General features: G+C 39.1%; 1 protein-coding gene across 9 annotated transcripts in view; it reads right to left on the minus strand.

The window, feature by feature from the left end:
- The window catches only part of MARCHF7 (membrane associated ring-CH-type finger 7), a 49,481-nt gene extending 38,645 nt beyond the window's left edge, over positions 1 to 10,836 (minus strand). For all 9 annotated transcript variants that reach the window (XR_009351934.1, XR_009351937.1, XR_009351935.1 and 6 more), the window contains exon 1: positions 10,650 to 10,836. The gene's annotated coding sequence lies outside the window, so the exon portion shown is untranslated. The remainder of the gene's footprint in view (positions 1 to 10,649) is intronic.

The following is a 10,836-nucleotide window of genomic DNA, read 5'->3' on the forward strand; positions in this document are numbered from 1 at the left end:
TCTATCTAAACTGAACTCACATTTTCATCTTTTTTATTTCATTCTACTAGCAATGATGTCATGTCAAATCAAACTTTTTTTCCTAGTACTTACCTATAGAAAAAATCTAAATTCTTTGGCCCAGCATCCAAAACTCTAACCTACTGTTTCCACCTAATGTCCAATTACCACCAAAAAAATGAAAACAACAAGAACAAGAACAAAAAAATAAAAAACTTTTAAAAGTTTTAAAAACTTTAAAAGTTTAAAAAACTTTTAAAAGTTACTGAGTACTTTCAATATACCAGGTGGGATGCTGAATTCTACAAATATAATAATAAAACCTATCTCCTAAAACTCGTATTTCAGGGGTAGAGGGAATGGAATAAAAATAAGCAAGTACATAAGTAACTGTGATATAAATAACAAAGATATACAAAATGCTATGCAAAAGAACCTGAAGATTTTTTTTCCTAAAGATTTTATTTATTTATTGACAGAGAGAGATTACAAGTAGGTGGACAGGCAGGCAGAGAGAGAGAGGGGGAAGAAAGCTCCCCACTGAGCAGAGAGCCCGATGTGGGGCTCGATCCCACAACCCTGGGACCATGACCCGAGCTGAAGGCAGAGGCTCAACCCACTGAGCCATCCAGGTGCCCCAAGAACCAGAAGCTCTTGATAGCAGATTACTCAAAGCAATCCTTCCTCAAAACAATGAAAAATGTTGGATTAAAATATAAAGACCATCCTTGGGGCGCCTGGGTGGCTCAGTGGGTTAAGCCGCTGCCTTCGGCTCAGGTCATGATCTCAGGGTCCTGGGATCGAGTCCTGCATCGGGCTCTCTGCTCAGCAGAGAGCCTGCTTCCCTCTCTCTCTCTGCCTGCCTCTCCATCTACTTGTGATTTCTCTCTGTCAAATAAATAAATAAAATCTTTAAAAAAAAAAAAGAAAAGAAAAGAAAAAAGAAAAGGCAAGGACCACGAAAGAAATATTAAAAAAAAATAAAAAATAAAAATAAATAAAATATAAAGACCATCCTCTTAAAAGCAATGAAGTCTTACTGACAAGAATTACTACGCCAGTAATGAAGGGAAAACGGCATTCTAAGAGATATGAAAATACAAAAGCCACTTCTGCCCTGGAAGCACTTGTAATTTCTAGAAAGTTTAAATTTTAATTTTACCAGTCTTGCATAAGAAATCGAAGTTCAAGACATGCATAAGGCATGTCTATGTGTATACTGATATTTTACTAGTCTCCCAACTTTGCTTGAGTATTTTCAAGCAAAACAAAACAAACAAAAATTGGGCTTAAATATTCCCCTCTCTGCTTAATGCATAGAAAAATATAAGAGAACATCACTCTAACTCCTAACATAACGGTAAGCCAAATAATCTATTAAATCACTTTTCTCGAGTCTACCAGAGTGGAGGCTACAAGGCAACAGATGAGTTGAACAACAAAGAATGGTAAGCCCCTCCACAAGAAGAAATAAAACAAAGGTGGTCACAGAAAGGCTGATAAGAAACAGCCAAAACTGATCAAATTCTTAAATACTGAAAGGTAAATATTTGCTAGTGTGAGACAGTTTAGGAACTCTGGGAGCCTCGACACAAGTTTGAGTCTTTGTTCCAAAGGCTTCCATTGAAAACTCGTAAGAAAGAATGAGGACAAACAGAAGAGCTGAAAACTTCATTCTCTATAGTATGATCATGCAGGGTCTGCCTATGCTTAAGAAAAGGGAACTTGAAGAAGGTTAGCCATGCTCCAGAACCTGCAAGAGTACAAGGTGGGATTGGCTGTGGCTAGGAAAGAAGGTATGAAACCCACTTCCAGCACAGACTCTATGCTAATACAAGGCAAAAGGTCTGTGGCCACTGAGGAAGGGCTATGAATGCTTACCCAAGATCTTCCATCAATACAAGGCAGAGATTAGTTGCTTTTGGGGTGCAGAGGGAGCGGAGGGATGGCAGGGGACTGCATGCACTCTGGACTCCAAGAGGCAGGTAGAACAGAAATTTGAGACAGCCCCACCTCTGAGGACCAGGCACAGAGAGCCATCCTAAGACCAAAGAAAGATATACAGAACTGAGAACACCCCCTTTTACCATGAGCTTTAGCTTCAAATAAGAAACAAAGACAGCCTACTGCTGAGGAAGTTACAACAGCCAGGGGGAGAGAGAGAGACAAAAACTTTTATAGTAAGATGCGCAGGGCCTGCAGGAAGTTGAGGATAGTAAAAGAATACTACTGTAAAAGAATACTACTGTAAGATATCCTCCAGTACCCCAGCCTCACACTAAGCACTAAGTAATGGCAGTCTAGTACTGAAGAACTCTGAAGGTAAATAAAGTGATGATAAAGTTTAAGCCTGGCTCAACTAGTCGACACCAACTCAACCCATCACAGTACACAATTTGACAGAAGTAGAGTATGTCTATATCCAGGCTTAAATATTATTTATTTCAGCCTCTATTTTTTTTTAAACTTACTAACCAAAAATTACCAGACACACAAAAATATAAGGAAAAAAATGAACCCACTGCCAAGAGACAAGAGTCAACAGAACTACATAAATATGGCCCCAATGTCAGCAAAATGGAAAATTGATCCATTTAACAATAAAGTAAGCAAAACTGAAGAACTAGGGGAAATAAGCTAAAAGAAAAACAATCCAGAATGAAGCATGGAAGAACAGATGGCAATAAATACAGATGGGAGGGCTTAAGAGACACTGAGAGAAGAATAAGGAAGTCTACTGTACATTTAGTTGGATTTACAGAAGGAAAGGACCAGGGCAGAGAAAAAAATTGAAGAGATACTGCCTGAAATTTTTTTCAAAACTGACAAAAGGATAAGAGTTAGAAAGCCCAACTAAAATAATTACCAAAGAGAATTAGCAATTATACCAATTTCTACATCAGATACACCACTGTATTTATTTTATTTTTTCCTGTTTCTTTTTTTAGATATATATATATATATATATATATTTTTTTTTTTTTTTTTTTTTTTTGACAGAGAGAGAAATCACAAGTAGGCAGAGAGACAGGCAGAGAGATAGGGGAGGAAGCAGGCTCCCTTCGGAGCAGAGCGCCCAACGTGGGGCTTGATCCCAGGACTCTGGGATCACGACCTGAGCCAAAGTCAGAGGCTTTAACCCACTAAGCCACCCAGGAGCCCCTTTTTCCTGTGTCTTAATTCTATGAAAATTTCATTTATAAACAACAAAAACTTGAAAATGCCATGGGAGCACTGACTGGGAATAGCCAAAGTTCCAGATGCAAAAGACTTCAGGGGAAGTTACATCTGAGATGACCTTTGAAGAATAAAAATAGAAAAAGGAATAAGGCATAAACTTGCTAAAGCATGTTAAAGAACTGGAAAAAAGAAAACAATCTGAGCGTCAGAGTAAAACTGAAGGCATAGAAGAGGAGAGAGAAACAGAAAGGTCTCTGAAGGGAATGAATACATAAAATCAGACCCATATTATATAAAGGCAATCTCGGGTCCTTAGCTCAGGAGTTTATACTTTAACAAGGTAATGGTTCTGAAGCTTTTACCACCACTATTTTTTTTTTAATTTTACTACCACTAATATTATTTTTTTCCTTTAGGACCCCAGAAATAATATTCCTGACAAACAGTGTTTTCGAAAATGAAACATTTATCTAGTTTTGCCTAACCTTAATAACAGATTCATATACATATTCCTGCATTTCTTAGAATTAAGTTAGTAACTAATTTTACTACCTTTGTGGAATAATAGGGAACAACCTAATGTTACAGGCTATAGGCTCAGAAACTAGTCAAGATTTTGAGATACCAACAGCTAAAAACAAAGAAAAAAAATTCCGAGTTTGTCCCCAATTAAGGACAGGTTATTAGGAAGAAATATACTGGCTCTGAGGCAAATTAATGAGGTCCCAAAAGTAAACAGAAAGCAGATTCTGGGTGGCTCAGTAGGTTAAGCATCTGCCTTCCGCTCAGGTCATAATCCAGCATTCTGGGATAGAGTTCTGCATAGGGCTTGCTGCTCAGCAGGGAGCCTGCTTCTTCTGCCTCTCCCTCACACCCCCACCGTCTCTGACAAACAAATAAATTTTTTTTTTTTTTAAAAAAGGAAAGAAAGAAAGAAAGCAGATTCAGTATGTCAAATAAAAAAGAATTCTAGGGGCGCCTGGGTGGCTCAGTGGGTTAAAGCCTCTGCCTTCGGCTCGGGTCATGATCCCAGGGTCCTGGGATAGAGCCCTGCATCGGGCTGTCTGCTCCGTGGAGAGCCTGCTTCCTCCTCTCTCTCTGCCTGCCTCTCTGCCTACTTGTGATCTCTGTCAAATAAATAAATACAATTAAAAAAAAAAAAAAAAAAGAATTCTATGGGGGTGGGGAGGAATTGTTCAGAATACTGATGAAAACCAAACATTTTTTTCTTTTTTGGCAGGGAATTCACAGAGTAGAACACAGAGAAGCATGAGTTTTAAAGAAACAGTCTGAAGTACACAGAAGAGGTCTAGAAGCATGGTGGAAACAGTTTTGAAAACAGAGAGCAAGCTGAGGTGATAACAGATTTTCAATCACTCACATTATCTACCCATACACCCATGCCTTCTGATTTCACTGTCCCTTTCTGTATGGTCAGCCTAAGGAGGTCACTCTCCACTGATTATGCCTAATGAGTAGATCTGGGGCACTATGAAAAAGTGAATTGAAAAGCTTCAGGCAGTATAAGGAAACGCTTAAGACTAAAGGAGTTCTACATATTTCCCTACATAACAGTAAAGCTTTTTTCGGGTACTACCACAGATTAAGAAGTATGACTTGGATTTCTGGTTACCTAATTTAGAAAGCTTATTAATGACTAAGATCAGAAAAATGAAAGCACAATGTTAAGTTTTTTTGCTAATTCTGCTTATAAGGGGATCTCTCAAACAACGCGTATCCTTTCCCATTACTCTCTAGACCACTCTCTTCCATTAAACAGTGTTGGTCAGGATCTGTCAAGAATCACACAGTAGTCATAAACCAAACAACCAGACTAACAAAACAGGCCCCAGGCCCATCTACAGTAACAAACAGTATGGGCACACTTAAGACCTTCCCTTTAATTACTTAATTTAACTAACAGAAATAAGTATGAAACTGAGGCCAGGAAAGATAAATTAAGCATTGCACAATTTTTAGCACACCAGCCCATTTCTATTTGCAAAAATGACAGTTAAGAATGCAAGCTATGAGATCTGTCCTTTACTTCGTATGACTCTAGGCTTAATTTCTCTAATATTTATTCACCTACAAGATGGTGATAATAATAGTACCAACTTCAAAGGTGTATTATGAACTTTGCTGGCACACAGTATTGTATTCAGCAAATACTCGCTACTATTAGGCAATGCTATCACCATTAAAGATTTTCATACAGTTTAGTAGACATTGTCTTGCTGGGCCTGGGTGGCTCGGGTCAGTTAAGCATTCCACTCTTAATTTCAGCTTGGGTGATGATCACAGGGTCCTGGGATTGAACCCGACATAGGGCTCTGCACTAAGCACAGAGTCGGCTTGTCCCTCTCCCTCTGCTCCCCAACCTTCCGATCCCTGCGCTCTCTCCCTCCCTAAAATAAATAAAATCTTTTTAAAAATTGTCTTTAACACATAGTAAAAAGATTTTTTAAAGTCATTCAGATTTATTATGGGAGGATTATTATCTAAAAAAATACCTTGACTATTTAAGTGTATGAAAAAATTTGGGAAAAATAAGCATTATTATTTTATTATTGTCTCTGGTTGGGTTTTGTTTTCTGTTTTATATTCGGTTTTCCAAAATTTCTTTAATGTACTTGGTCTTCTTCTTCTTTTTTTTTTTTAAGATTTTATTTATTTATTCGACAGAGATCACAAGTAGGCAGACAGGCTGGCAGAGAGAGTAGGAAGCAGTCTCCCTGCTGAGCAGAGCCCAATGTGGGCCTGGATCCCAGGACCCTGGGATCATGACCTGAGCCGAAAGCAGCGGCTTCAACCCACTGAGCCGGTGGCTCTTGTGATCTCTGTCAAATAAATAAATAAAATCTTTAAAAAAAAAATTTCAAACATATGCTAGAAACAGTAATAAACCTCCATGTACCAATCAACAGTCTCCAACAATTATCAACATCTGACCTATTTTATAATCTATTTTATCATCCTCCATTTTAAATCAATTCCCAATCAGGACATCTGTAAGACTGCCTGTACTGAAAACTGTTCTAAGCAACTTGTGGTAAATTACAAAACAGGGCTCCAAATTTCTCCCAAGTACACATACCTCTTTATACTGTGATGTTGCTGGAGGTAAAATCTTACTTTTCCCCACCCCTTGAATATGGACTAGTCTTGTGACATTTATTTTGACTAAGAGAATGCAGTGTTAAGTGACACTGTATGATCTGAAAAGCTGTAAAAGTCTTATAACTTCCACTTTCACTCTCTTGGAATGCTGTCTTGGGACCCACGTGTCAGTAGGCCACATGGAGTAAAGCCTAAATGTCAACCAATACCAACCATCAGACATGTGAGTAACACCATCTTGGCCTTTCCAGTCTGAGAAATCCTATAGCTGAATGCTGTTACATGGGTGAACCCTGGCAAAACCAACAGAACTGATTAACTGGTACACAGAATTGTAATAGTAAACAGCAGTTTTAATCCACTAGGTTTTGAAGTGGTTTTCTATGAAGCAATAAAGTTTCATAACTCACCCTAGTTTTAATGTTTCTACAAAGTATCTTTATGTACCCAGATTCTGTGAAAAATTGGATTCTATTTCAGAATTTGTCAAACATCTAAGGGAGCTGAAGTTAGTGAATTACCAAGAGCACAATACTACTATACAATAAATTCATGGCATGAAAGGCCAGAGTTACCACACAAAATACTTATGTATTCTAATAGCCACTAGTCTTTCAGAATTGTGAACATAATTCCATTATTTACCTCTATTTGGTATAGCCTTTTCTTTAAAAAATCTGCTTCTGGAGGAAAAAACAGATACATACTTAAATGGGAAATGCAAGTGTTTTATTGATCCTAGTGAATATGGAGATGTGGAAGCTATGTTAGAAGACAGAGAGTCGGGGCGCCTGGGTGGCTCAGTGGGTTAAGCCGCTGCCTTCGGCTCAGGTCATGATCTCGGGGTCCTGGGATCGAGTCCCGCATCGGGCTCTCTGCTCAGCAGGGAGCCTGCTTCCTCCTCTCTCTGCCTGCCTCTCTGCTTACTTGTAATTTCTCTCTGTCAAATAAATAAATAAAATCTTTAAAAAAAAAAAAAAAAAAAAAAAAAAAAAAAAAAAAAAAAAAAAAGAAGACAGAGAGTCTTCTTAAAAACTGCCTCTGCGTTTTTGTTTTTTAATTTTAAAGATTTTATTTATTTGACAGAGATCACAAGTAGGCCGAGAGGCTGGGGGTTGGAGGGGAAGCAGGCTCCCCGCTGAGCAGAGAGCCCAATGTGGGGTTCAATCCCAGGACCCTTGGGATCATGCTCTCAGCTGAAGGCAGAGGCTTTAACCCACTGAACCACCCAGGAGCCCCAAGCCTCTGCGTTTTTAGATGACAGATCCTTAAAACAAAGATATACCCATGCCTGAAATAATAATCAGAAAAAAGTGTTTAATGTCTTCACGAGAAAATATGACTATTAAGTCTATGCTACTTTATAAGACAATCTGTTCTCCTCTGAAGTATACTTAATCTGTAAATGTCAAGTTTGAATCTTCATTCAGAGTGGACACCACGTTAAGGTTTTTTTTCTGGAAGGGGAGAAACACTTTAAGTGCAAAGATGCCTATAAAAGGTGAGACCCTAGCTTTTAAGGTTCAAAATTTGCCCTCTTCTAAACCTGTTGACAAAACTGGGTGTAGAGCAGTAGGTGATTTCAAAACCAGATGTTCAACATGTAGTTAAACTGGTAGAGCTACAAAGAAATGTATTTGAGAGCAAGAAAAACCAGTTTTGACCACATGAGTTCAGACCAGAATAGAAAAGTTAATTAAGATCAATGAAAATTAAACCCCAGCCATGCTCAAATTAGAATTTTGTACCCACCCTTGGGTTTATCTTACTATTAGCAATTGTATTAAAGATAGAGTCTCTATAAAATAATTTGTTATTATAAATCATTACAACAGAATTTTGCTTTAGTGATTTCAAATAGATCTTACAATAATTCAAAATCTACTTATTTTATGTTGTAATCCTAATGTGATCAGTTACTTCTCTTAAATTTAAGAGCTAAAACATTCACTAGTTAAGTTAAATTTGTTGCTTAAAAAAACAAAGTTTAACACAAGCATTTCAGTCTGCATTCCACTTGTGCATTTCCCATTGTTCTTCATTACTGGCACTTAATTATCTGCAGTAACAGAAGGATGCTGTCAGTAAAGATAATCTAAAAATCATTTTTATTGGGCTTACAGACGCAATAACTCTGCATTCCCATAGCATAGAGCACTTTCTGAAACAGTAGGTCTTTCATGTCACCTTCTAATTTGTTGCAATTATGGGAACAAATTGTCCATTCCTAAAACAAAATACCATACCATGACTTTGCAATTTCCTATCAAACTGCTAGTCCCCTTAACATCTCAGTTCAAGCAATAGTTCCTGTAAAAAATTTCCCCAAAGACTGAAACTTTGGTCAATTTTTTGCTCCCACAGTACTACCATGTTCTTAGCCTGTGATAACAGCAGTAGTTGTTTATACATTAGTCTCATGACTGAACTGTGAGTTGTGGAAGGCAGATGCTGTGTCAAGCGCATTCTTGTAACATGAAGCCTTGGTCTAGTAGCCAGAATACAATCAATAACAAATTATCAAAAAATGTTTCACATAATTTGATAATTCTGCACTATTATTTTCCTAAAATTTTAAAACATTGGCAACTCCTAAACATACACGAGATGAAGAGTTGTGTGAAATGGATATAGAGCTCATTAAAAATAGGCTGTACAAGAGCCATGGATGACGTGTCAGTTGATTACCTGACATCTTCATGTAGAACATAGGTGTGTATCTATATAAAGGAATCTCTGTGCTTTATCTTGGAAAATAAGCTCTCTTGCCAGTGCAGCAAAAAAGTAATCACCTGTATTTAAGAAAGTAGGAATTTTTAATCATTCTTACTCAAGACATCTGACCCCGCATGCAACTTTGGAAAAAAGTCAAGACCATGCTTACAAGCTTACATCTGTGGTATAAATTTACAGCAAAGGAAAAGTTTTAAAAGTTCTTATCTAAAAACATTTGTAGTATGGAACTTATATTAATGGAGGGAAGGGGTACCACAGGCAGAGTAAAATTTTAAGGTTATTCTGACCAGAATATAAACAACTGGACTTCAGGTATCAATTCCAATTGTTTTATATCCATTAAAAATTCATTCCCAGAGCATTACTCCCCCTAGGTGTTAGACTACTATCAGCTACCTCACCTAATCTAATTCCCATCTCAACTCAAAGAAAAGTACTATGTTTCTAAGAAAACACAGGTTAAATAATTCTGGCAAAATTAAGACCCAAACCCAGATCTTCTGACTCTAAATCCCTCAGACACAACTGTTTCACAAGAGGCTGTAGAGCTGTAAATGAAATACTGATCCTCATTCCTGAAACATGTTTATCCTCTTGAAAAATCTAGCTACACCATGTGTTTGCCTTGTTAATAAAAGTATACGGTTTGGTTTTTAAGTCAAAAATTCATTTTTAACCTTACCTTAGCTCTTGACAGAAAAGTGAGAAAGGAGTACGGGGAAGTTTAAAATATTTACAAAACAAACCTAAAGTCCTACAAAAAAAAAAAAAAACCTTACTAAATTCAATTTCACTTTAGCACATTTACTCTCAGTAGTGCCAAACGACACTAGTCGTGACGAATCCACTACCAGGACAGATTTTCCCCCATTTATTACTATCTACATGTGCACGTAGGGAAAAAAAAAAATTGTAGTATTTTATGGTGCTTCTCCGTACGTGTTCATCTTCACTACGCGGTTCCATCAAAATGAGAGAATATCTACAACTGATGCCTTTCAGATTTTCACTTCTTAGGCCAACAGGTCCGTTTTACAAATACACCATCAACTATTTCAATTTGAAGGACATACAATTTCCCACGATACAAAACTCCCAAAGTAACACGACAGTCAAGAAATGGAGCGATCAATGACCAAATCTTCACCGCAACTTAAGGGCTGGCGAAGTCCCTTCAACTGGAGACCGGGTTGGCGGAGTCCCAACCCTCCCCGCCCTCCACTCGGCGCTCACTAAATACCTCACTCGTGACACTCCCGACCCGCAGGGTTCCGGAGGATCCTCCTTACCCCCATCCAAGAGGAGGCCGCCAAAGGCCAATGCAGTACCCAAGCCCCTTGCCCTCGCCGACCACACGTTCATCAGGAAGACGTACAATCTGCCCCTCTACCCGTCACAAACTCCACCACGAGACAAAAAGGCCACCGGTCGAGGCCGGCGCCCGGCCGCCCTCCGTAACCGCGGCGCCGATCACGCTCCTCCGCCCCAACCAAAGACGAGGGAAGCAGCCTCCGCGTCCCCAGGCCTGCACTTCGTTTTCTCCCCTCCCCCACGCGGCCTTGGCTAGAACCAACTCCCCCAGAGGGAGAAGCCCGAGAGCCGCAGCTTATTACCCCTCTTCCCAAGCTGGCACTGTACAGGGCGCGTCCTGCTCGAAGCGACCACTGCCTTCTTCCTCGGAGATCAGGGCTCCTAAATAAACCAGAGCACTCGGCAGAGAAGCACAATGGCGCCCGCCCCTCGCCCGGATCCGGCGCAGAACCAGCCGCCACCGTTGAAAGCCCCTCCCTTCTTCTCCCC

Source organism: Mustela lutreola, chromosome 3, assembly GCF_030435805.1.
Source record: "Mustela lutreola isolate mMusLut2 chromosome 3, mMusLut2.pri, whole genome shotgun sequence".
Taxonomy (NCBI): Eukaryota; Metazoa; Chordata; class Mammalia; order Carnivora; family Mustelidae; genus Mustela; species Mustela lutreola.